Source organism: Lutra lutra, chromosome 2 (assembly GCF_902655055.1).
Source record: "Lutra lutra chromosome 2, mLutLut1.2, whole genome shotgun sequence".
In the NCBI taxonomy this organism is placed as follows: Eukaryota; Metazoa; Chordata; class Mammalia; order Carnivora; family Mustelidae; genus Lutra; species Lutra lutra.
In genome coordinates, this window is record NC_062279.1 from 144,178,103 (window position 1) to 144,203,367 (window position 25,265).

The window sequence follows — 25,265 nt, forward strand, 5'->3', positions numbered from 1 at the left end:
GTGACAACACAGGAAAAATGTAAAGAAATACATAAAAATGAGATTTATTCTTTGCACATACATTCCACTTTTAGAGAATTAGGACATTGGCATGCATATTTTTGGTGACTGGCTTTTCACGCAAGCATATTCCTGTAGTCTTAAATGTTCTTTGAAATCATGCATTCAAGCATTTGAATACTTTGCCTTCCTGCGGATGCTCCAGATTGATTATCAATCATAGGATTGAACGTGCCTGTATTTCTCTCCATGGCTGCTTTGTGGCCTGAGACAGAACCTGATGAAGGTCCTCCCACGCAGGAGTCCCCACACCCACGCCCTCTCCGCCTGCACAGGACACCAGCCACTTGGCCACCCAGGGGGGTGACCTACAGAGGAGGGAGGGGACAAAGCGCTGGCCGGGAGAACCTCAGGAACAAAAGGTCAGAGGCTGCGGGGATGGTGGGCTCCAAGGAGAGGGCATGGTGGGTCTGGAGGGGAGGGAGGCAGGTGGAAGGGATGGCCAGCAAGGCGGGAGGGGGAGGATCTAAGCCCCCTCGAGTCAGTCCCTCCCCTGTGCGTTCTGCATCCCGGGCCCCAAACCTGGACTCTTCCTCAGGCTGGAGAAGCATGGCCAGGCCACTTAATTGGGAGCAGGGGAAGCTGGGTCTGCTGAGCAAGCTGGGTCCCTCTTCACAGTCAAGGAGGCTTTTCTGAGAAAGGGACCTAAATCCATGCACTGGGGACTCCAGGCAAGCTGCTTGCCTGCCTTTCATCGGCTCCCCTGTGCCTCTGAGATCTGGGGGAAGGAGAGAGCTCTGTATCTCTAAGCACCTCTGGTCCCCAAGGACCAAAACATCCCAGCTGAGTTTCCCCGGCCTTGTGGCTATTTCAGCTCCAAAGATGCTCTGGCCGGCTCTGGGGACAAGAGCAGAGCAGCCAGGAGAGGCATAGGGTGGGGTGTGCCTTGTGGCCCTTCCACTGTGACACATGGGGCATGTGGAGGGGGAAGGAGTCCCCACGATGTGGGCTGGGGGGGGATCTGCCTTTGCATCGGGTTGTAAGGAGCAATTTCTCTTGATAATACTATTCTGGTTTTGTACCCGGACGTGTTCCCGCTTTTTCTACAGGACTAGCTGACTTCATCGTCACCACAGCCCTGGAAGGGAGGAACCATCGTGCTCATTTCATGGAGAGGCAGAAGGCACAGAGAGGTGAGGTGACCTGCCCAAGGTCACACAGCAGTGAGTTCAAGGGAAGCCCCAGGGCTGCAGGGGAGCATCCTCCCCGTGGGGAAGAGTAGCCCAAGACCACAGAAAATGAGCCAACTGGTGCATCTGGAACAATGCTTGCACTCAAATACGGACAGAGGAGCTTTCTGGCTCCTTCCCACAGTCTTCCTTGGCCTCAGCTTGTGATGAGGAGGGTGACGTCATGTGTGACGGAAGGACCTGGCAACTTTCGGACTGCCTGCAATTATGTGGAGCTGCACAAGACAGTAAGCACGGCGAGGCCTGCCGGAGAGGCGCTGGTCTGATTTTCCCTCCTTTCTTTGCAGGGAAAAGAGCAAGAGCTAAGAATGGGGCACTCTTGACTTCGAGCCCCTGGTTGGCCGCTCACCTAGCTGTGTCTCTGAGTCTCTGTCTCTTCCTGGAGAAATGGGGACCGGGACACGCCCTGCCCTGCCCAGCTCCGGGGGCCATCACAACCATGAGAACACCGCTCCCCATGGTGATGTGCACAAAATATTGAGTCCAGACCGCTGCCCCGGCCTCCCGCGTTAGAGCCACACCTGGCCCACAAACACACAGAAAATGATGAATTCCACCTGGACAGGAATCCTGAAGACAGCCTGCCCGCTGCCGAAACACCAGAGAAACGCCCACCAACCATGACACCACGAGAGTTGGATCGAGGAGCCTGTGGGGCAGCCCCTGTGTACGCTGAATAGACAACTCTAGCCTGTCAGGCAGACGGACACCCTGTCCCGCCCACCGTCTGCCACGGGGTCCCAAGCTGGCACCACTGGACTGCATGACCCCTGCCACAGTGGGGGCTACTCTGATGGGACCCAAGTTCTGCTATAGGACCCTCCCTTGACCATTCTCTTTGGGGCCACAGCTCTCTGTGCACATGTGACAGGGGCTGAGGGTCTGGTAAGGGGACCACTGCATCCTAGCCAGAGGCAGACAGCCCCGTAGGAGCAGGGTGTACTGGGTCTGTGACTTCGGTCACTTCTCGAAAACCAGAGAGGGAGGGACTTATCAAGGGGAAGATCTGAGCTGGTCCAGCGGCGCTGTGGACACCCCGTGACAGGGTTCCAACCACAGGGACCGTCCTGCCAGGGCTACGGTGGTGGGGGTTGGGGGTGGGTCCAAGCCCAAGCGGACAGCGGGGGAGCTGAGAAGATAAACGCCTCCTTCTGTGGATGATGTTCTTTGTCAAAGATGGGCAAGCAGGAAAACAGAAAAAAACCCCAGCATGGTGCTTGTGAAGGGACATGACAGCCCAGTTGAAAGGAATGAAACCCTCAAGATTCAGAGAAAAGCATCCTCTCTGAAAAGGATTTATCCCCGAAAGCTGAAGAAAATGTAAGGAAACTCGTGGCCGGCACCCTCGGGCTTTCAGAGGGAGTGAGAGAAACGTGAAAGGAAAATCTCAGGGTAAGAGCAGAAATAAAATTGCCAAAGTGGGGGCAGGGGGGCAGGGAAAGGCAGAGTTTATGTGTAGAAAAGGAATCGGGGACAGCACTGAAATCCTTGTGGAACGTTCCCAGAAGGTAGCAGAAGAAGACAAAGATATAAAATAAACAGGAGGGGAGAAAAAACCCAAAATTTGTCCTTGGAGGTTAGAACACAGGAATCTAGCCTCAAAACTGAAAGTGTTTCCAAGGAAGGAGTCACAGGTGTAACAGAGAGATGGTCAGAGATACGGAATGGAGTCTGCATGGGGAGCAGCTCAGCACGTCCCAGACAAAGTCCTCAAGAGGACGCTGGCCATCAGATCCACCTGGGGGAGATATTTAACCAGAAGGAGAGAGAAAACCAGGCAAATGAATGAAAGATTGGATTGGCGGAAGATACCTCTCTAATGCTAAGTGTTAGACCACCAAAGGACCCCCCTCCAGATGTTTGAAATTCTATATCTGGTAAGGGCACCATCCAACCAGGCTGGAGTCAAAGAAGAATCCCAGGATGCAAGACCAACACCCGGGTCAGAGAAACCTGACCTTGTCCCCGTTTCTACCATTGAAGCTTTCATGGTCCTAGCCTCACACATCCTCAGCATCAGCGTTTGAAGATGTCTGTTGGCCACTGACAGGGGAACCACAATTACCAACCCAGAGGGGGATGGACACATCAAATGGGAGTGAGCTCATGTGTGAGGCTCACAGTCTCAGCCAATGGGATTCTAAATCCTGAATGTGCTGTAGTCCACTCTCCAGCACAGAGATCCAGGATAAGGAGGTAGTCATGTAAGGATCACAGTCTGTGAATTGTGTCTATACAGTCCGGAGGAGGTAGGACACATGGGACCCGGCCGGCAGACACTCTGCTGTTGGCTCTGGAGTCGGCAGGAGACCCAAGAAACGGGCATCTGATGCATAGGGACTAGGCTCCCCTTTGTCTCCAGAGCCCGGAGGGGTGGCCAGGGTGACATTTGTCCTCCAGCTGCTATCCATCCTATCCATCTCCCCACCCACGTGCCGCCGCAGACCGTTACTTTGAAGTCCGATAGCTTTGAGGTGTGGGGCAGAATTGCAGACCCCATTAGGGGTGACAATTCAGCCCAAGCCCCATTCTTCCCTTGGGGAGCCCAAGCCCCCACATCAGGAGGCATTTTGGGGAGACGCAAGAGCTTTCATGCCTGTTATGTCCATTTCCTGCTGAAGATCACATGGCCCCAAAGGGGAAATTACATTTTTCAGATTTATATGACTGCCTCAGATCTTTCCTTTCCTCCCTCCCTCCCTCTTCTTCTCATCCGTCCAACAAAGCAGTTTTGAAGACCTATTACATATCAGACCAGAATGATGTCATCCCTTTCCCTGTCGGTGTGAGCACACTGAGAAACCAAGTGGCACCAAGAACCACAGCAGGATATTTACACCCACCTCCCTCCATGTTTTGCAACGCGCTGTCCTTATTCTGACACCCCCTAGCGCCTAGGATCGGAGTCTATAAACAGAGCCCACGTAATTAGGCTAATGACATCGATTTTCTCGGTTCAACTGGGTAATGGCAGAATTTATTCCACGTTAGAAAATCTCACACAGTCTGTTGCAGGCTGCAGAATTATGATGCTCTCAGAACTCTGCCTGCAAACCTACCCAGACTCAGATTTACTCCCCGGAGCCCAGCCCACTCTGTCCACCCTCCAGAGAGTTCTGAGCTCCTTTCTATCTCCTTCAGCCCGCCATGGCGCTGAAGCACCTGGTTCTCCATGTACTCTTCTGGCTTCCAAACAGGAGCCCTGCTGGACACAGACACAGCTATAGTGTCCAGAGACCACACCTCAAAGATCCCTACCTCTCCATTCCATCTGTGCCCCTCTGTGCCTGGACTCAGAGACCAGAGGCATTCCCATTCTCACCCACTCTTTGTTCCCATTCCTTCTTATCAGTGACACTTATTGACCACTGTTAATACTGACAGTTGATTCAGCCAGCATTTATAAAACACCTGCTGTATGACAGACATGATGTTAGGAGGCAGCACATGGCAGGTGATGCTGCCGTAACACAGGACATTCTCAGGTTAGAGTCTGCAACGCACGGCCACAGATACTTAGTCCTGAGCGTCTAGCCTCTGGAGCAGGTCTCCTGAATCCTATTTATGGATGAAGAGGCTAAGACAATGAGGAGAAGGGCTGCACATGAGACACAGCATCACAGTGGCTGAATCCAGGTCCTCCGGCCCCAGAGCTCGGGCTCTCTGTGCTGTGCTGAGGCTCAGAGTGAGATCAAAGAGCCGTGACCTGAGGATAAGGTCGTGTTGTAGCCCTGCTTTATCGTTCCATGACTAGGTGGCTTGGGCAGACCGAGTCTCAGGGAATGGAGGGACACTGGGACACATGGCCCTGTCATGTTTCCCAGAGCAAGCCACCTGTGATGCCTGTCCTCCTCTCTCTAAGGCATTCTCTCTGGCAGTGCCCCTCAGGCCCTCAGGAAAAGAAAGCACCTAGAGTGGGCTCAGAATGACAAGGGCAGGTGTGCTGGGCACTTCTGCAACACCCCTACCTCCCCACAGAGGTGGCTGCCACCAAGGCTGACCTGGGCAGAGCCACTTCTGGACAAATGCTGGAGCTGGAAAGTTTGCCAAGGTCCTTGGGAACCGGAAGCCAGCCACCTTCATGTCAACATGTGTGTATCAACACTGGCTGTGAGACAGGTCCTGAAGCCACAGCTCATCCATCCATGTTCAACAATGAGCCCAGAGTGGATGGGGACCTGCCACTGGGGGGCGGGTAGGGTAGGCAGTGAAATGACCCTGATTAACTGGGCCACTCAGATTGCTTCTTGGTTAAAACTGTGGCTGTCATTGTTAATACAACTCTCTGGCCCAGATAGTGAGTTTTCAGTGCAAGGAGGCATTCAAGTAGAGGCTACACATTTTCTTGCAAGATGTGGCCTGCCCAAGGAGGGGCACTGGAAGACACTGACATTGCCTGGGGATATCCTAATCTCAACCTTCTGTGATCTTTCATCTTTAACAACCTTCTATTTGACAGTGCAAAGCCATCTAGATATCCAAGTATCTGGGGGATGAATATTAAATTGTGATAGATACGTGTTTTTTTTTTTTAACCATCTTATGTAAAAACTATGGAAGGCAGTGTGGGGCAATGGCAAAATCAGTGCCTTTGTCATCAGACACCCATCGATTCGAAACCATCTCTGCCCCTTACCTAGCTGTGTGATCTTGGGCAAGTAACTTACCCTCTCTGAACTTCAGTTTCAATATCAGCAAACTTGAGGATAATAACACCTTCATCTCAAAGTCCTTTTGCATATGAGAAGTAGTATCTGGAAATGCCTTAGTATTATGCTAAGAACATACTACGTCTTCAATAAATAGTAGCTAACTACAAAAATGGCTACATTATCATTAACTGAATCTCAGATTATTTGAAGTCATTAAAATGATGCTCACAAAGCATTCTGAATAATGTGGAAGAGTACTTCTAAGAGGAAACTTAAGAATATTAAAGTATCTCAACTATATAACAAAGATTCGTAGAAAAAAGACAGGAAGAAAATACATCAGAACGTTACAATAGACGGCAGATTTACAGGTGGCTCTGTTTTTCAGTGTTTGAGTAGTAAGCAAGCATTACTGTTGGTGGGGGCAGGACTTAGATTCTGGGCAGGTTTCTGGCAGCAGGAATCCATGCTGGGGTCAGGAGGGCCAGGCTGTGCCTCCCAAGGCCACCAACCAAGTGGGCAGAGAGGCTCATCTGGGTCAGCACCACGGACAGCGCTCAGGGCAACCAATGCCCTGGTCTCCATGGAGGCTCTTCTCTTGTGGTTTTGGGATCCCAAAAGACCAGGACCAGCTGCTATTAGGTTCCCGCATTCCCGTAGCACTGAATGTCACACCAGCCCAGAAGATGGCAGATGCCTTTTTTCTTTAGTGTTTCATTGAAAGGACACTGACTTTGTTCTAACGAAGTAACAATAACATAGGCAGTCAGGTGAACAAGCAGCAAAATTTCTACTCCCTCCCATCCTTGTCAAATGGGGTATCATTATTGTTGTTATCTTAGTTTTTTTGTTTTTTTTTTTCTTTTTTGCCAATGTAAGGAGTAAGAGAGGTATCTAGTTATTTGGTTTGCTTTTACACTGAGGCTTAACATCTTTTCACATGCGTGTTTAAAATTTGAATTAGAACGAGCTATGTTTCTGTATGTTGCCTTTTAAGTGACTTTTTCATTTTTCCCTTAAAAAATTCTTCTTGTAACTTTTTTTTTTTTTAATTAAGGACACTGGAAGGCCAGAAGGCTTTTGTGCTAGACTGATCTGGGTTTGATTCTCAAGTCTACCTTCTCTAGCTGCCTACAACTTCTTTTCTCTGAAACACAGGTTCCTCACTCGTAAAATGGTAATGTGTCTTCCTTATAAGACTACTGTAAGAATTTTAGTATAAAACAAAGAATACAACCCAGCAATAGTTATTACTGTAAGTTGGGAGTGGTCTCCCACTGTTCTGGATCTCCTAAAATTGAGATTGACATTCTGGCCCAGAAGTCCCTATTCATAACCAAAGACACTTGGCTCCCTGATCCAGACACTCTCCCAACTCTTCCCACATTTCCCCAAGCCCCACTGCTATGTGAGGGCCTCTGCTATTGTCCCAAATAACTCCTAATCAGGTAGACAGTAAAGATTGTCAGTTCCTCCTTGAGGCTTTCTATGGGGAAAATTTTAAAGATCAAGAGATAATTTTGTAAAGAAGTAGGTTACTATGCAAAGTCATTTCTACCAGCTAGAAACAAAGTCTTTCTTGTCTATTTGTGTAGAAAATGGTAAGTTAATATGCCATGAATTGGAAGGGTTTGCAGGAAGCCTGGGTTTTGGCTGCATGGCCAACTGGATGAACTGTTTAACCAAACAGCCATCTACATACATACCTTCAGGAGCACACACCTAATTGCATGTCCCCTCTTCCTTGCCTCTGCTCACCTTCTCCCCTCTGTCTGGAATCACACCACTCTGCTCTGACATGAACAAATCACATCCCGCTCTTAATGATAAGCACAGCTGCCTTCTCTTCCAGGAAGATCTCCTACATCCTTAGAGGTAGAAGAAATCTTTATCTACAGTCTCCTGGCACTTTGCATCTCTGTGTTCTGGGAGCCCCAGACATGCACCGGTTTGTGTCCTCCACTAGAAGGTGAGCTCCTGAAGACAGGTCAGGCCTCATTCACCCCTGCATACTCGGTGCTTCATAAGGCCCGGAAAGCACAAGCACTCATCAGAAGTGCATTGCACTGAGAGCCAACATGACATAGAAGACACAAAGAGAAACATGGCCTGTGTCTTACTGGTCCCGGGACCTTGGGGACATTCGAGGCTGTCCTAAAAGATAAGTGGGATCCAAGAGGGCAGCCTGGGAGATTAAAAGAATCCAGACCAATGTCCTAATTCTGGCTCCTCTAAAGATTAGTTATGTGGGCAAAATAAGTTCTTTGGGCCTCAGTTTCTCCGGCTATACCATGGGGATAATAATATCCACTTCCAAATGTGAGAATGTCATGGGATTACAGGCATGTATGTGGGTAGGGGTGGAGGTGGCCTAGCCAAGTGCATAGAATCTTCTAGGTACTCAGTGTGTGGGCACTACCATAAACTTTTTTTTTTTAAATCATAACACAAGTAAATATTGAAACCACCCATATGTCATCACTCATGGATGGGAAAAGGGAACTCTTCATTGAGGGATGCAAACCCTTGCGATAAGAGTCTTGGATGGGGGGGGCCTGGGGGTGCTGGTTGGTCATGTAGGCATGCTCAGGCTCCATGAGCACTGAAATCACAACTACTCATTCATTCATTCATTCATTCATTCATTTCACCATGGGAGAGACACAAAGACTTGTGTGTGGCTGGAATGACAGCAAGTCAGTCCCAAAGACCCTGATATCGCCCTTAGCCAGACATTAGAGTCAGTGAGGGGTTAACTTAGGGGTGAGGTGGGCTTTTATCCAATAAACAGAGACATCAGGGTTAAATCACCAACACTTCACAGAAAGTAGGAAACTGCATACGATTCCAGGACTGGGAGAAACTTTGAGACCAGGTACTCCCCTTGTTCCATTTTATAGATGGGGAAACTGAGTCCCAGAGCACTTACATGTCTTAACCAAGGTCATTAGACCTAGAGTTGGAACAGGAGCCCAGGTGGCTTCTGAGGTGCCACCGCTCATTGTTGACTTTGTTTGCCTTCAGACAACCTTCAGATGCACAGGAACTAAACACTCCCTTGAGCATATAATCAAAATTAAGAAAACTCATCAACCGGCTCAGGCTTAGCAGGACAAATTAACCGGAAGTAATCATGATGGGTAATTTGATCATAATTCACAGAGACAGACAGGAGCTGCAGTTTAGTAGAAAACCTTTAAAGGACTTCAGATCATAGTACTTTTCAAAGTACTTTAGTACTCTAGCTCTTACCTTGTCTGCCCACCTGCCTTCACCTGTCTGCCTACCTGCCTTACCTGTCCATCCACCTGCCTTCATGGTTTGCCCACCTGCTTTACGTGTCTGCCCACCAGAAAGCTGATGGCAAAAGTTGAAAGGTGCCATCTTTCAGGCACGCTGTCTTCCTTCCTTATACCTGTCACTTTGTCTCGGCTTTTTCTGCTCTGGACAAACACCACAATCTCCCACCTGGAGCCAACGGAAGTCCATGCCCCTACTTGGGTCTTTTGCCATAGTAGTTGTGGTCTCTTCTGAGCCTGAGCCCGACTCTGCAGGGACCCTACCTCAGCCTCCCCTGCTGAAATCTAACAGACACGGCAAACGGGCTGCCAGAGGACCACATCTGCCCTCACAAGGTTTTGACAGTTGTGATGTTTCACATGAATACCACAATTCTCAAAAGACTGGGGTGACAAGGCCCACCCATGTTCACGTACTCCCCTGCCACAGTCCCAGCCCGCATCACAGCTGGACCGGCCCTGCTCACCTATATCCCTCACCCTACCCCTGTAGCCTCTGGAGTTTGCAGCCTCTAGTTCTTCAAGACGGTCTCAATGTCTTGCCTTGGTGCTCTGGGACCTTCCTTTCCAACAGTAGCCACATTTTCCAGATTCTGCTCTTTCTCTCCACTCTCTACCTCCATGCCTTACATCTGTCACCAGTTCCCAAATTGATCACAAGTTCTTCAAATCTCTTTTTCCAGCCAACTCCTATTCATCCCTTGATGTCCAGCACAAAAGTCACCTCTGTAGTAAGACACACAAGGCTGAGTATCACCCCTCCTCACTCACATTGTGCTTGGCACCCAGTAGGCACTCAAGGGCTGTTCTCATGGACTGGCCCTCTCCTACTGTTTTCTTTTGCTAAATCCAAGGGGAGGCCAATATGTCTTGTAAAGAGATCTTTTAAAAATGATAACTGAGAGTAAGCTCATACTTTTAGAATGAAATGACTCACTAAAAGTTCCCTACTGGCTTATTACTGTATGTAGGCAACCAGTTCCTCCTCGTGATCCACGGGGCCAGAAGACAAGGTTTTTTCTTTGCTACAACGGCTTTTTGGCTGAGTGGGTGGCTGGCTTTGGTCAGAGGAGGAATGCTGCTGGAGTGGAACTCTCTGGTGCCATTAATCCTGCTTTCTAGGAGAATATTCTTTTTTTTTTAAATTTATTTATTTATTTGAGAGAGAGAGATTGTAAGAGTGGAGAGGTCAGAGGAAGAGCAGACTCCCCGCCAAGCAGGGAGCCCGATGTGGGACTCGATCCCAGGACTCCAGGATCATGACCTGAGCCGAAGGCAGTTGCTCAACCAACTGAGCCGCCCAGGCACCCCTATAGGAGAATATTCTGATGCTGGATCTCTTCCCTGTTCTTTCAACTTGCCACCTCCTAACACACACAGCTGTGGACTAGTCATTAAAATCTTGTTTATTCGCTGAGATGTGACTCCCCCCGTCCCCTGCAATGTGACAGTCTTCACTTCATCAATTCACGAGCCAATGGAGCTTTTCTAAAAACTAATTTCTTAATTATGAACTCAGACCATTCATTTGTCAAATTACTGAACAGAAACAGAAACATCAATAATTCCCGTTCCTCGTCCCTCGATAAACACCTCACCAGTCAAACACGGACTTCTGCTTTATTCCCCTTAGAACAGGAAACACAGGGCAGCAACTGCAATGTCTAAACACACAGGTGAATTCTGAGGCCTCGGATGACCGGGGAGCGAGAAGCACGCCGTCCGATCTGGGGACCACTTAGCTGAGCACTTGAAATGCACCAGCGTGGATGAGGACCAGCAATGTTAATTTAACTCAATTGTAATTAAGTTAGTTTTAATTTTGAAAATGATTTCTGTTTGCTTATTGGGAAACTGAAGTATCTGCGGAACAACTCGGGCACGTGGGTCCACTTCTCCGACGGTAAATTTCATAGCTCAAAATATCGGCCAAGTACCCCCAAAGACATTTTAGTGGCTAAAGAACCTGAGATGTGCTACAAGACCAAGAGAGAAACTGGATTTCAAAGACTTAGTGTGAAAATGGAGTGGAAAGGATCTCACTGGCAATGTCACATCAGTTACTTGTCCACATTGAAGGGGTTCAGAGCTAGCTCCTTGGGCTTGGTGACTCTAGTATTTGGCAAGAGTACTCCATGTTTTTATCCATCCTTTTCCTCCCAGAAATGGATGTTACTTCTGTCTGCTGTGTTGTTTATGGCCTGAGCGCTTGGCGTTCTGGCCAGTGAGCATGCCCTCTCTGGTCTGCCAGTCAGAGGATGGGTGTCTTTGCCCATCTGCTGGGCACCCCCAAAGGCTGTGGATCTGACAATCTTTGTCTGTGTCAGGATCAGAGATCCCAGTTCATGAGAAGCTGTTGTTACCTTGACCTTCATTGTTACTGTTAGAAAAATCCCATTCCAGGAGCACCTGCCCAGTGTCACAAATCAGCAGGTCTCAGACTGGAGGCATCCCATTTTCATGGGAGACCGGAGACCCATGACCACTGGTGGGACAAAGGCCTTTGCTTTCTGAGACTGGCTTTGAGAAGAAACATCTGTGCTCATGGGAGTACATCATCTGTACCCACCCCAAGGATGCCACCTGCATTCAAGAAAGATTTATCTTAAGCCTGGAAAATTACCTCTGGGTCGTTCCATGAAAAGGCTTATTAGTCTGAATCACTACTGACAGATCCTACTCATTGATGGCCAAATGACTGATTCTCTGAATTGGCTGTATTTGAGCGAAGAAAAAATTTTAAAGATCTCTCATCCTAAACAATTTCTTGGCACCTTCAGAGAGACCGAATTAAAAAGAGGACACAAGGAAATACAGTGATTCCTCTTAGGGACTCCCTTAGCAGGATGAAAGAAGAGAAATCAGACTTGAACAAAAAGTAAATTCAACAGAAATTCCCCTTCTTAAAATCTGGCCCTATCTGCCTATTTCAACTTCCTTTTTTTTTTTTTTTTTTTTCTTATGAGATTTACAGAGTGTCCCACAGCCCGATCTCCAGGCCTGGTTACTCATGTACAAACTGAAAGCCAGGAGGTGGGCTTAGTGGAGGCAGTGGGATGGGCAGCAGGGCCCACCCTGTAAATCAGGCTCCACCAGCTTCTGGTCTTCTTGTGCAAGTCCTTCGTGGATATAGCCTAGAACCCCACCAGAAGAATAAATGTCCCCTGGACAGCAGCAGATCTTTTCCAGCAGATTCTAGCAAATTTGGAGAAGAATTAGAAAGACTGATAGCGATTGCTTTACTAGGTATTACCCAAAGGAAACAAACATGGTGATTCAAAAGGGCACCCATGTTTATAACAGCAATGTCCCCAAGAGCCAAACTATGGAAAGAGCCCAGATGACCACTGATAGATGAATGGATAAAGAAGATATATCATCACACACACACACACACACACACACACACACACACACTGGAATATTGCTCAGCCATCAAAAGACATCTTGGCATTTGCAATGACGTCAATGGAACTAGAGGGTATTATGCTAAGCAAAATAAGTCAGTCAGAGAAAGACAGATACTGTAAGACTTCACCCATATGTGGAAGTTAAGAAACAGAGGATCATAGGGGAAGGGACAAAGGAATAAAATAAGACAAAATCAGAGACTCTTAACTCTAGGGAACCAACTGAGGGCTGCTGGAGGGGAGGAGGGTGGGGGATGGGGTAACTGGGTGACAGGCATTAAGGAGGGCATGTGATGGAATGAGCACTGGGTGTTACATGAACTGATGAATCCCTGATCTCTACCTCTGAAACTAAAAGAAAAAAAAGAAAAGAAAAGAAAGATTGATAGCCCTTCGCGAATCCCCTTCATTGTCCCAAGAGGAAACACGTGACCAGAATTTCTCCTAGGCTCTCTCACACATGACCAGGTGTTGCTCAGAATCTCGCAGAAGAGGAAAATAAAATTTCAGGATGCCCCTCCTTTCCAAATCCAGACCCATCGGTTACGGATCCTTTCTCTCCCAGGGACAGCTTTGACCCTGTGGATGGTCTCACTTTGCCTCCTGAGAACCTGGCTTGGGCTGTGTCTGCCTTGGACAGGTAGGCTGCTGGCTCTTCCTTTGGGATACTTGGGAATGATTCTGGATCTTGGGAGGATGGTATCATTTGCACCCTCTTTGGGGTCCCCTCTTAAACCCCAGGAGGAGAGAGAGGTTATTCAACACTGCCGGAATATTTACTATGTGTCCTGGTTGAAAATAGGCAAGATATTTAGAATATATACATATATATTAGAATATTATATATATATAATAGAGAATTAAATATAATATAATATATATATAAAGAAAAGAAAAGGGCGGAATTTGATCTTTATTTACAGGACACCACAAGTTAAGAGATTCCACACAGAAATAAGAAACCCACTGAAAGGAGGAACTTCATACCGTTTATACGGTTTGGAACTGGTTAAGTTGAATTTCGTTGTAGAAAATGCGACAATAAGGGGTGCCTGGGTGGCTCAGTGGGTTAAGCTTCTGCCTTTGGCTCAGGTCATGATCTCAGGGTCCTGAGATTGAGTCCTGCATTGGGCTCTCTGCTCAGCAGGGAGCCTGCTCCCCCACCCCCCTGCCCCGCCTGCCTCTCTGCCTCTATGTGATCTCTCTCTCTCTGTCAAATAAATAAATAAAATCTTTAAAAAAAAATGCTACAATAGCAAAACACATTTAAAAAGAGTTCTTAGTAGAGAAACAGTAAGACAAACTCCTGCCGAACAGAGCACACAACAAACAACTTTCTGCCGCAGCTGTACAGTCTAAACCTTAAAGATCCCAGGAGTGCGACCCTGAGCTTGGGATGAATACCCTTCAGAGGTAGTTTCTGGCACAACTTTCTGATTGTCCTCTTCCTCTACAGAGAAATCTTTCTCAATTAAGTTTAAGGAAGCTTTGTACACAGACTCGTTTTCATGGTTTTTTTTTTTAAAGATTTTATTTATTTATTTGACCGACAGAGATCATAAGTAGGCAGAGAAGCAGGCAGAAAGAGAGAGAGGAGGAAGCAGGCTCCCTGCTGAACAGAGAGCCCGATGCGGGGCTCGATCCCAGGACCCTGGGATCATGACCTGAGCTGAAGGCAGAGGCTTTAACCTACCAGCCACCCAGGCGCCCCCATTTTCATGGTTTTGTAGAGCTTCCATTTTGTCCAAACCTCCACATTCTTCCATCATTATACTAAATTTCTCGGTCTCACCTATCTTCTCAGCAGCTGGAAAGATGTTGAAATCGCCTCCAAGGGGCTTATCAATGGTTCTATTATGCCATGATGAATGAGGTATACAATCTGTTCAGTTGTCCCGCCACTTGCGTAGGTGGTCACAGACCAGACAGCTTCCTATTGTGTCTTAAAGTCGGCCTTAGAGGGAACAACACTGAGGAATGGGACTAATCCACGATTCACAACTTGCGGCATCTGGTCCTGGCGACCAGCTGTGATGTTTGACATTGTCCCCATAGCTTCCTTCTGAATATTAGTTTTGGGGTTCATTAGCAGGCTGGGAAAGACAGCAAGTGCTCCTGCATCTATGATACCCTGAGTCTGTTTGTCTGTCCCAGGGACAATATTTCCTATGGCTCTTAGATCGGGAGTCACAATGGACAATTCAGTAGCTCCTACAAGCTTCCCAAGTTGGAGCACAACTCCTGTTTTCACAACCATTTCAATCTGTTCATTTGGACCATCAGGAAGGTAGGAAATGGCCCAACAGGTATCTGCCAAGACTTCTAGATCATCGTGACGCAGGGGACGAACTAAGGTAGGAAGAATCAGCTCAAGAGCATCTCACCGGGGTACGGGATTCTTGTTCCGACAAAGGTTTGAAAGTGTCCAAGTAAGGTTACATAAGTAGCCACATGCTAAATAAAGATGATATGCCAGGAATTGCAAGGAGATAACCAAGCCTTGAAAAACTGAGCCACCCCCCGCAATGTTTCCTAGAGCCCACACAGCTCGTTCAATGACGTGGGCATGGGAAGATGCCAATGGAGAAATGCATGCTGGGACAGCACCTCCATCTACCACAGCCTTGGTCAGTTCTGATGTCCCAGAAGCAATGGTAGTGAGCCTCAAGCAGATTCAAACCGAATGGGGCTTCCATCAGTTCTGCCTAAGAAGGACACACATTTTGGAATCAACCCAGCCCAGATTATGGCATCTATAGGGGGCTGTTCTTCCCCAGAGAGCAGTTTCCTGGCGGCTTGAGTAGCCTGGAGCTGGCTTTCCAAGTTGTTGCTATGGATGCCTTTGACAATGTCATCAATAGACCAGTTTACAGTGCCCGGGTTGTTGGAAGTTTGCCTGCCGTGCAGAGGTAGCGTCATCAGGAAATCAGCTTCCGTTTCTCCTTTTCAGCATCTGGTCAACCTTCTTAGCTTTCGTCAGCTCCACATTAACTTCCATTCGACGCTGCCTCATTTCCATACTGTCTTTCCCCTTGTTCTTGAATCTGTTAAGGCGGGCAGCTGGTGAATTAGCATTCTCGCTGGTGGACACAGTTATGAGACAAAGGGAGAAAGCTACACGGCCCGCTCAGTTTTCCATGGGGGACGGACCAGGGCACACAGGCTGCAGGTCAGCTGTCCTCAAAATGTCCACCACGGATCACCCCAAAGACGGTGTCTAGAGTACTTTTATTTTTAAGCGGCCCTGTAGTTAAAAGTTAGCCATACTGGAAGCTGATATTCAGAACGTGATTGGAGTTTCTTAAGGCCTTCACCCCTGAGGTAAAATTAGAGCTACATTCCCAAAGGAAAAGAAGCAAATTGAAGATAATTAGGTGATGCCATTTAGGGGATGTAACCGAAGGGATTTCTTAAGGGATTGTAGGCAACTGTCCTTATCTTACAAATCTTTGCAAAACTAGAAATACAGCCTCAGAAATAATTCAGAGTTGTTTAACCTGTCCTTTTACCAATCCTAAAACCCTTCCTATTTATCTCAAAACTCTTTTAAGTATTGTCCTTAGGAATCCCAAGTCCTTCTTAGAGAAACTTAGTGCCTTTGTGATAGAGATTTTCTACCCATATCTCCTCTAGGACCCAAGAGCCATTCTTTGAAACACACACCTTAGGGAGAGATTTCTTACCAGAAGAGAGAGACGGACAGACAGAGGGAAAGAGGGTGTCTTTGGAGATGGGGCAAATGAGCACATACATTAGAAAGCATAAGACCTCTGTTTGCCCTGTTCATATGTGTCCATGCCTGTGTGTCGTGGGTGTGTGCCAAGTCTCCTACATCTGGCATTGCCAAAATTCATTTGTAAAATAACTTCACAGAGCTGTCTTGAGACATGAGCTTACAGGCTTGGCTGTTTCAAAACTCTCAGAAATTATCAAAACAAACCCAAGTGTTCTTCAAGTTCACGTGATCTAGGATTGGTCTCTAATACGTGAAAGCTGGTTGAAGCATGCTGGTATAATGAAATCAGCATGGGTTTAGAGTCCTTAGCATTAAATATAATCCTTTTATGCTACTTACCTTCACTGAAAGTAAAATCAGCTCCCATCACCTCCATTAGAGGGCTTGTCAGCAGGAAAGACAACATAAGTATTGCAGTTTAGCTGTTTCATGCTTTGTAAGGTTTTCGTGACTGATCAAAACACAATTGTTAAGAACAAGTAAGTTGAATAGACGCACATTTCTAAGCCAGTCTCCCCAAATCTTTCTGGTAATAACCTGAAATTTCAAACTTTGCTATTGAGCGTTGAGTGAAGTTAAATTCATTGAAGATCCAGATTGATTCCAAATAAGAGAAAATAAAGAAACATTTATTGCTGACAAAGAACGTAAACTACCAGAAACAATAAGAGAAACATCTCTGTGGGCAGAGAGACTGAGATGTGGGCTTCCGGTAAGAAACGGGATGAGGAATGGAAATGAATTTTTTTTTGTGGTTGAGGGAGAAGAAAGTAGTTTGGTCCTAAAGTTGAGTCTGATTATTTAAAAGGGAAAACACAGAGCAGAGTCTGAATGTTAAAAAAGGAAGTTGTAGAAGGCTTGTGGGAAAGGACTCCTCGGAAAGGGATTTGACGCATGGGCAGGACTGGCTAAGACAGGAATGGACTTAAACAAGTCAGTGAGCTTTAACGCCCAAAGTGCACTTGGTGCAAGGTCAAAGTTTGGTTTTATCTCTAGAGGCCGTTCAATGTTTGGTCTGAAGATATCTTATGGAAAGTTCCAGCAAAGCAGATTTAAAAACAGCCCACGCGGCCCAAGACCATTCTCGGGCCACTTTTGCACGTTGTCAGGCCAAGTCCGTCCGAAACCAGACTCATTTTGCAAACAAACGAGTCTTCATTTGGCTATCTTTGGTGGAAAGGAGGGTGGTTTTATAGAGAAAAAGTATGTCTCCCCAACATAACCTGTTGGGTAGTAGATGATTCTAGATCTGACGAATGGTCTTTCAGGCGTTACTATTTGCTCCTAAACTGGATGAGATCCTGAATTCTTCTGATGTCCTCAAATATCTGCTTATGACTCTCCAAACCAACATTTCTCATCCTCTCCCATCCTTTTGACTTGGAGTCACCAAGAACGAGAACTGCCCCTTGCCCCCGAGGCCCTGCACACGAGGCAGCCTGATGCAAGCTTGAGAGGAATCACTACAACAGCCCTATTCAGACAGACCCCTGTCTGCTGCTGCGTGGGCCACGCGGAGGGACCTCCAGTGATCAGCAAACGGCAAACCATGACACTGTACCAGACTGCCACCGCCGGCCCTCTCTCCACGTGCGGGTGCTTTGAGCCTGATGCCCAGAAATCCCACCGACGGCACTCAGACATGGGGCTTGGAACTCGCTCTGCTAACCAGTGTGTGTCTAGTTTCCATAGAAATACCTCTTTTTTTATTTATTTATTTGACAGGCAGAGATCACAAGTAGACAGAGAGGCAGGCAGAGAGAAAGGAGGAAGCAGGTTCCCTGCTGAGCAGAGAGTCCCAATGTGGGGCTCGATCCCAGGACCCTGAGATCATGATCTAAGCCAAAGGCAGAGGCTTTAACCCACTGAGCCACCCCAGCGCCCCAGAAATACCTCTTATTAATTACCCGGTTGCTTGCACGATCGAGGCCTAACTTTGGGAGCTCACCCACAAGACCATTTCGTGAAACCGGTCACAACAGTTTAACTGGCCTGACCCATTCTCAGGACCAAGGCTCTTAACAGGACAGGGAGCAATCCACCCACTCAGCTTTGGGACCACGCAACCTCTTTCACATCTCAAAAACTCAGCAGAAGGGGTTCAGAGCAGGTCTCCCCACCACGTACCATATTAGCGTGTTGACTATTTTCAGCCAAAGGCAATCCAGACCCTGAGGGCTCCAGGGAAGCTTTTGGCCCCTCCCTTAACTGCCCTCCTCCCCTTTGAAGCCCCAGGCCCCCACCCCATCCCCTAGGTCAGGATGGGACCCACACCATATTGTTCATTTCCGACTTTGATCCTCTCATGTATGGGGATGGGGGGATTCCCAAATGTAAAAATTAAATTTGATTTTCTTCTGTTAATCTGTCTCACATCAATTTAAATCTTAGACCAGTCAGAAAAATCTATAGAGGAAAATTTCTCCTCCCCTACAACATAATATTGCATTACATAAAATATACTATTAAAGCAATTACATTGTTTTTCCTTAATATTTTTGAGCATGGCTTTTAGAAATTGTGGAATTAAGTGTGTGCTCACCTGGTATTTCTATGCACTGAGCCAGCCTAGAACTTAGGGGGAAAGCTGCATGAGATCTCCTCATGGACTCTTCATTTCACAAGGGGTAACTGTGGCGGACCCCAGGGACCACAGCCTTCCCCTGCGGCCGCCCTCCCCTGTGGCCACCCCCTGCTATGGCATCCTGCCTCCAGTCCCTGGGCCTTTACTGTGTGACATCACACCTGGGAATCCTCATCTGTCTCACTGTCACCTTCCCTTGAAGCTCCGACCACACAGCACCCACAGCTTCTGGAATGTCCAAGGCAGTAGGCCCAGGAGGAAAAGAGCCGTCCACAGGCAGGTCAGTCGGTGGCAGTTCCTCCCCTGGGCAAGGAATGATGGTAAGATGAGAGGAGCCCAAGGACGAGAAAGCCTTTAAGGACCGTTGCACTCGCTCACGGCGTGGCTGAGGACAGCCCGTGGCACGCCGCACCTCTCACAGCAACGTGGCCATCTCCACAGACTCAGTCAAGGAAGCTACAAGGTCTGCGGCTGACACTGACCTTTCTAAAAGTCCTGCCCTGGGAGAGAAGGATCACTCTGCTTCCTTTGCAAATGGCCAGCTTCCCTCCCTTCCTCCTGTTTCCCTGCTTCCCTTCTTTCCCTTCCCCTCCCTCCCCCTTCCCTGTCCCTCTCCCCCTTTCCTATAACGAGAACAGCCCCATCGCCCCCTGCCCCACTCTGATGTTCTGTGTGAATGCGTGTGTCTGAAATCGGGGGAAGTATGAGAGGAGTAACTGTGGGGTATAGGGAGCCGAATTTCATCTCGCTTCCAAAACCTCACTGTCCTCTAAGTGAAGACATGCATTTGGCTCATGTTGTCCCAGCACACCTTGGCGGACGGTAAGGCAGGTCATCAAGGTCACCACGGGGAGAAGGGGGGATCTGCACAGGGGTGTCCTGTCACCGAGGCAGAACGTGGGACAGAGTCTGCCCCGTGGGGCTCGCACACAAGGACGATGACTTCCAAAGGTGACAGGTGCTTTGAAGAAGAGTCAGCAAGAGAAAAGAGAAGGCCTGGGGGAGAGGAGGCGCGCCAGTCTGGACAGCTTAGCCATGGAGGGAGGCCCCGGGGAGTCTCTGGGACTGAGGGCCTTGGGTAGACGGGCTGGGGCAGCACGAGGACGGCTGGTGCCTCCCAGGAAAACCCAGGAGGCTGGTGAGATGTAGTGCGCATGCAGAGCCTGGCCCTGAGGGCGGGGCCGCTGTTTGAAATTCACCCTGTGTGTTAGTTATCGTAAGGGGCCGTGAGTTACTGTAAGGGGCAGAGAACCTGCAGCCCAGCAGAGGCCAAGGGCTCTGAGCCACAGCTCAGCACATGTGGCTACCCTGCGTTAGGCTTGCCTCTGTCCTTGTTCCTCACCGCTGAGTGGGACAGTGACATGCAACACGTAACTAGCAGAATTCAATGCGTGCTTCTATTTGATCTGAAAAACGGGGTGCAAAGTGGCTTCACCCACTCAGCTGCAAGACCGACGTGGACCCCCTGGCTGCACTGCAGTCCGGTCTGTTGACATTCACCCACCCAGGAGAGTCCCAGGGGGGACTGCCTTATAAGGACAAAAGCCATCCACCATGAGAGGGGGCGTGGCCATGGAGACCCTGGGGACCCCGCTGCAGGTACGTCTTCTAAGCAAGGTGCTTTTAAGGGCCATTGAGCTGGAAGATGAATTATGCTTTTTTCTTTTACCAAAAGACACAAGTTCCAAGTGGAACCCAAGGCAGGCTGTTATCACTCGAACACTACCCTGCTTATGTTTTCACAGAGAATCAACACATGCAACTGGTCCCCTCTGATCAAGAATTGCTTTAATAATAAGTGAGAAAACCCTTCCTTTCCAATGAGATATCGGTTCTGGAGGGAGTTCTCTGAAAATGGATGTTTGGCAGTCTCGCCAGTGTTAGGAAATGTGCGTCACTTACGAAATCTCTCAAATGTGCAGACCATAAATTCTGAGAAACAAAAACTTCTAGCTTATTTTGAAGTTTTCTAAAGGGGTTCAGTATTTTTTGGAGCCCATTGGTTAAAAATCTGAAAAACGCAACACCTCTCCATGAGTTTGCTGTGCAGGGGGATAGAGAGATGTCCGGCCCCTCTGCTGTGCAGTCTGTGGTCCCCAGGCAGACAGGTGTGGAGCCAGGTAGGTTCCAGGCACTGGCAAGCAATGGACACCAACCGTGAACCAGACCAACGCAGGCCCTGCCCTCGGGGAGCAAACGGTCTGGAGGAGGACACAGAAAAGAGTCTCATTGTCCCATCAAGAGATGAAAGACAGTGGCTCATGAAAGAGTATGTAGGGCCCCTAAAGGACTCCAGGCCTGGCTGGGCCCAGAGGACTGATTGGAGGAGGCAGCTGGTTCTGAGAGATCAGGATGCATGGGGAGAAGCTAAGAAAGGAGAGGGATAGGGCTGCTGCCCATCCCTCCTCCCCACTCAGGCCTAGCAGGTCAGGAGCCCCAAGGACAGGGAGCAGGGTGGGGGGCAGGACAAGGCTCTGAGGCCGAAGGGCCTGTGGTTGATTTGGGGATGGCGGGGAGCATCACAGCGCTTCCAGCCCTAAGGGACATGGCATCAGATGTGAACACGGGAGATGCGCACTGCTAAGTCCCTCCTGCTGGCACTCGAGCGCTGCCGAGCGCCCCCCAGCAGCAAGCCGGAGGGCGGCTCCCGGTACGTCCTCCCCACGCCCAGTGAATGGGACCAGAAACTGCTTCTCTCTCTGAAGAGCAATTACGTGCAGTTTCCATCCCCACGCGGGGGCTGGTGGGTCCCAGGAAGCCAACTAGCTGGTCTTGTTATCAGGATACATCTGTCCCTTCCCATTACTGATGATAATCACCATTATTAACACTGAGTAATGTTCATGATTTAAAGCTGTGAGGCTCGAAGCCACTTGCCTCAGGGGCCCTTTCCCGCCTGGCGTGTCCTGCTGGCACGGGGTTCCTCCCCTTCCTCACCCTGACCCTCCCTTCCCGGTCCCCATCACCTCCTCCTCCCCTTCCAGATCACACTGGACTCACTGGTGGCCCCCAGTGTCTCCCGCCTCACTGGTCGCGGGGGGGGGGGGGCGAGCCCAGCCGTGTACAATCAGCAAACACGGGGGTGAGCGGAGGCACCCGGCACAGGCTTGCCCCAGACCTGCCACTCGGTTTCCCACTTCTGTGTCTCTGCCTCTTCCAAGCTAGCTGCCGGGAAGCCTTTCCTTTAGTCCCCGCCTGACCCCTCCTTCCCGGACGAGCAAGTCTCCTCCTCATGGTCCAGTTTAAGGCTTCTCTAGCCAGCAAAGACATCTTGTCTGCCTCTCCTGAAACTGGGGCTGCGTCTGAGCCCTCTGTGTTTGCGGCCCCCAGCCCAAGGCAAGGAGAGCATCTGCTGAAAAACCCAACAAGCAAATATGTAGAGGCTCTTTGCTGTTCTGTCAGCTTCTAGAACAAACACTGGCATTAAGGGGTGTCTGGGCCTGGGGGTTGCCCTCCGGGATTTGTTAGCTTAGTTTAGTTTTTATTTTTTTAAAGATATATTTATTTGAGAGAAAGAGAGCACATGTGTGGTGGGTCTGGGAGGGCAGAGGGAGAGAGAGAGAATCCCAAGCAGACTCACTGCTAAGCACAGAGCTGAACGGAGGGCCCCATCTCCTGACCCGGACATCACGACCTGAGCTGAAATCAAGAGGCAGATGTCCAAAAGACTGAGCCACCCAGGCGCCCCGGGGTTCATTATTTTAATAAATACTGGGCGCTCCAGCCAGGAAGATGGGGCCATTCAATCTGCAAACACAGATTCCCAAGGAGAGCAGTGCCCTATGCCCCCCCGGCCTCTGAAATCCCTCTGGGCTGATGCGGGACAGAGAAGCGGGTGGCCGGTAGCCAGGGACGCTGTCCCTCCTCCCAGCAGCGCAACCACATCACACAGGGAGATAAGCTTGCTGAATTGCTTCTCCGAATAACACCCATCAGGAATTTCGTCTCTGGATCACCAAGCCTCGCACCGCCAGCCACCCTCCCCGCCCCCGTCCTGCCCATATTTGAATGCTGCATGGAGTGTGGCTTCCTACACCCATGACAACCTCCCTTCTGGAAGAAAGCTGGAGACCCAGAAGTCTGGTGCCAAGGCATGGCAGATGCGGTCTGGCACGGAGGAAAGGGCGAAGTCCGTGCCAGGAACCCACACTTCAAGTCGGGTGCCTGAGAGCTAAATCCACCCCCTTCACCCCTGGGGGGCCGCCACCTCCCTCTGGGTCCTCAGAAAGGGGTGGCTGACCCACAGGGCAGAGGGGCGGAGGCTTATGGAAATAAATTCGCTTCCCTCTGAAAACAGAGACATGGGGGGGACATGGATAGGCCCACAGGCTCTCTGGTGGAGCCGCCTGGGCTGCAGAGGAGGGTGGGTGTCAGATGAGGGGACCACGCTTGGGCATTGATGTGACAAGGAGGACCCTCCGGCAGCCTCCAGCAGTGGCTGGTGAAGGCTCAAGTCTCAGAATGCACCTGCTGTGCCCGGAGAGGGTCCAGGGCCCCCGCACATGGTAAGACGCACGTTTGGCGCCTGGCCATCCCCGGGCTCTGCTGGCTGCTGCTTCATGGGCCCATAAATTGGGACTCCAGAGCCAACAGGCGGTTTCCCAATCCATTAATCACTGCCATCCCGTCCATGGACATCCCAAGCCCTAAATAATGAATTACCTGCTCTCTCTGGCCGCCTTTATCAATAACACCTTAGACGAGGCAATTAGCATTCTGAGCCAGTGCCGGATTCGGGGTCCTTGCTCTCATGTTCTGAAGCAGCAGGAATAGGGCTGTGTGGCCTCGTCTGTCCCTAGCAGGCCTGGAGACAAAGCACCTTTTCTCCTGCTAACAGATCGCCCCGGTTGTCTTTAAAGGTCTTATCTGTCAAGCGGGGAACAGAAGGGTCCAACACAGACGCATCCATCCACTGGCTCAGAAAGGGCCACTTACTGGAGCCAAGAGTACTTAAAGGACCCCCCTCTTCCCCCTGTATCCCATACTTGCCCTGCCATACCCCAGGGGCACGGTAGACCCTTTGTCTGGCGGGGGGGGTGGAGCTTGAGAAAGTTAGAAGGACCTTGAAGAACCATTAAAATTCCACAAAGGGAGGAGCACCGTGTTGTGTGGGCAAGACACATGCCCCTTACAAATGGCGCATTATATCTAGCACACATGTTCACGCATGATGGATGGAACACTGTCCACATACACGTGCACACATGGGGGATGTTTGTAGGGTGGACAGTATAAAATACGCATACTTTATGAAACACAGCCAGACCACATGGGTTCTCCAAGCTCTGGCCTCACACTCAGCAGAGGGAGGGGCTCAGCCTGCCAGTCACCTGGGCACCTCTGAGTGCAGAGACACAGGGTGTCCCACCATCCACACCCTGCAGCATCTGTCCTCCACATGGGGGATGGGCAGCACCTGCACTGTGCCATGCTTGCTGTCATTCCACTTGCCCCATGGGCATACATGTGAGTCCCTATGCTGCCACACTGCTACCCATTTCGCAGAGAAGCAAGCTGAGGCTCAGAGGGACCTGTGGCCAAGGTCCTACAGTCAGAAAGTGACCAAGCCCAGCCCTAACTGATAACTCTAGTTTGCCCCTTGCCCAGCTCCTGGTCCCTTTCAGTGGCCGTTCACTTCCCTCAGTGGCCCTGGTTTTGCTGTCACCCCAGGGCTTGATCTGGAAGCATGACATGAAGAGAGCAGATTGGCTGGGGCATCTGGATGTCGTCCCCCGACCTCAAAAGGAAGAGTCACACCTGTTGGAAAGTGGGCAGGTAGAATTCAGGCCAGAGAGTGCCTGGGAGGCCAGTCCCCACGTTTCTTTGTCCAGCCACTGTTTCTACCAGAGAATCCCCCGAGGCTGGCCTTCGCCCAGGCTAGCGGTGAGCCCGGCCTCCAGGAGCACACCCTGAAAGGCTGTGCAAAGCTGCGCCATTGCCTGTACCCCTCCCAGATGGATGCTTGGGGGCTTGTGCAAAGGGGTCAGCATGGGGCACCGCACTGAGCCTGCATACAGCCTGGAACACACGCCTCCTGACCTTTTACCTCTGCATCATCAGTGCCACCTGGCAGGTGTGGGGAAAAGGGGGACAGCATTGTCCTTGAAAATACAGGGAGCTGGACAGCCTCCTTGGCTCCTCGGCTCACCACAGAGCTATAGATATAGATGCTGACGAGAGACATAAGACCCCGGCAGGATGGCGGAATGCCACAGTCCCCGCAGATCCAAGATGCAGGTGAGCTCAGAGCCATTCCCTTATGACCCCCAGGGAGCATTCTACAGGTGCTGAGCAAAGGTTTGCAACTCCTGATGTGTGCTCCTTGACCCCTACA

At 49.6% G+C, this 25,265-nt stretch overlaps 1 protein-coding gene and 1 pseudogene across 4 annotated transcripts in view; both read right to left on the reverse strand.

Annotated features, from left to right (window-relative positions):
- SORCS2 (sortilin related VPS10 domain containing receptor 2) overlaps window positions 1-25,265 on the reverse strand; it is a 420,986-nt gene that overhangs the window by 113,553 nt on the left and 282,168 nt on the right. The window lies entirely within an intron of this gene.
- Window positions 13,967-16,714, reverse strand: LOC125093869 (importin subunit alpha-1-like; annotated as a pseudogene).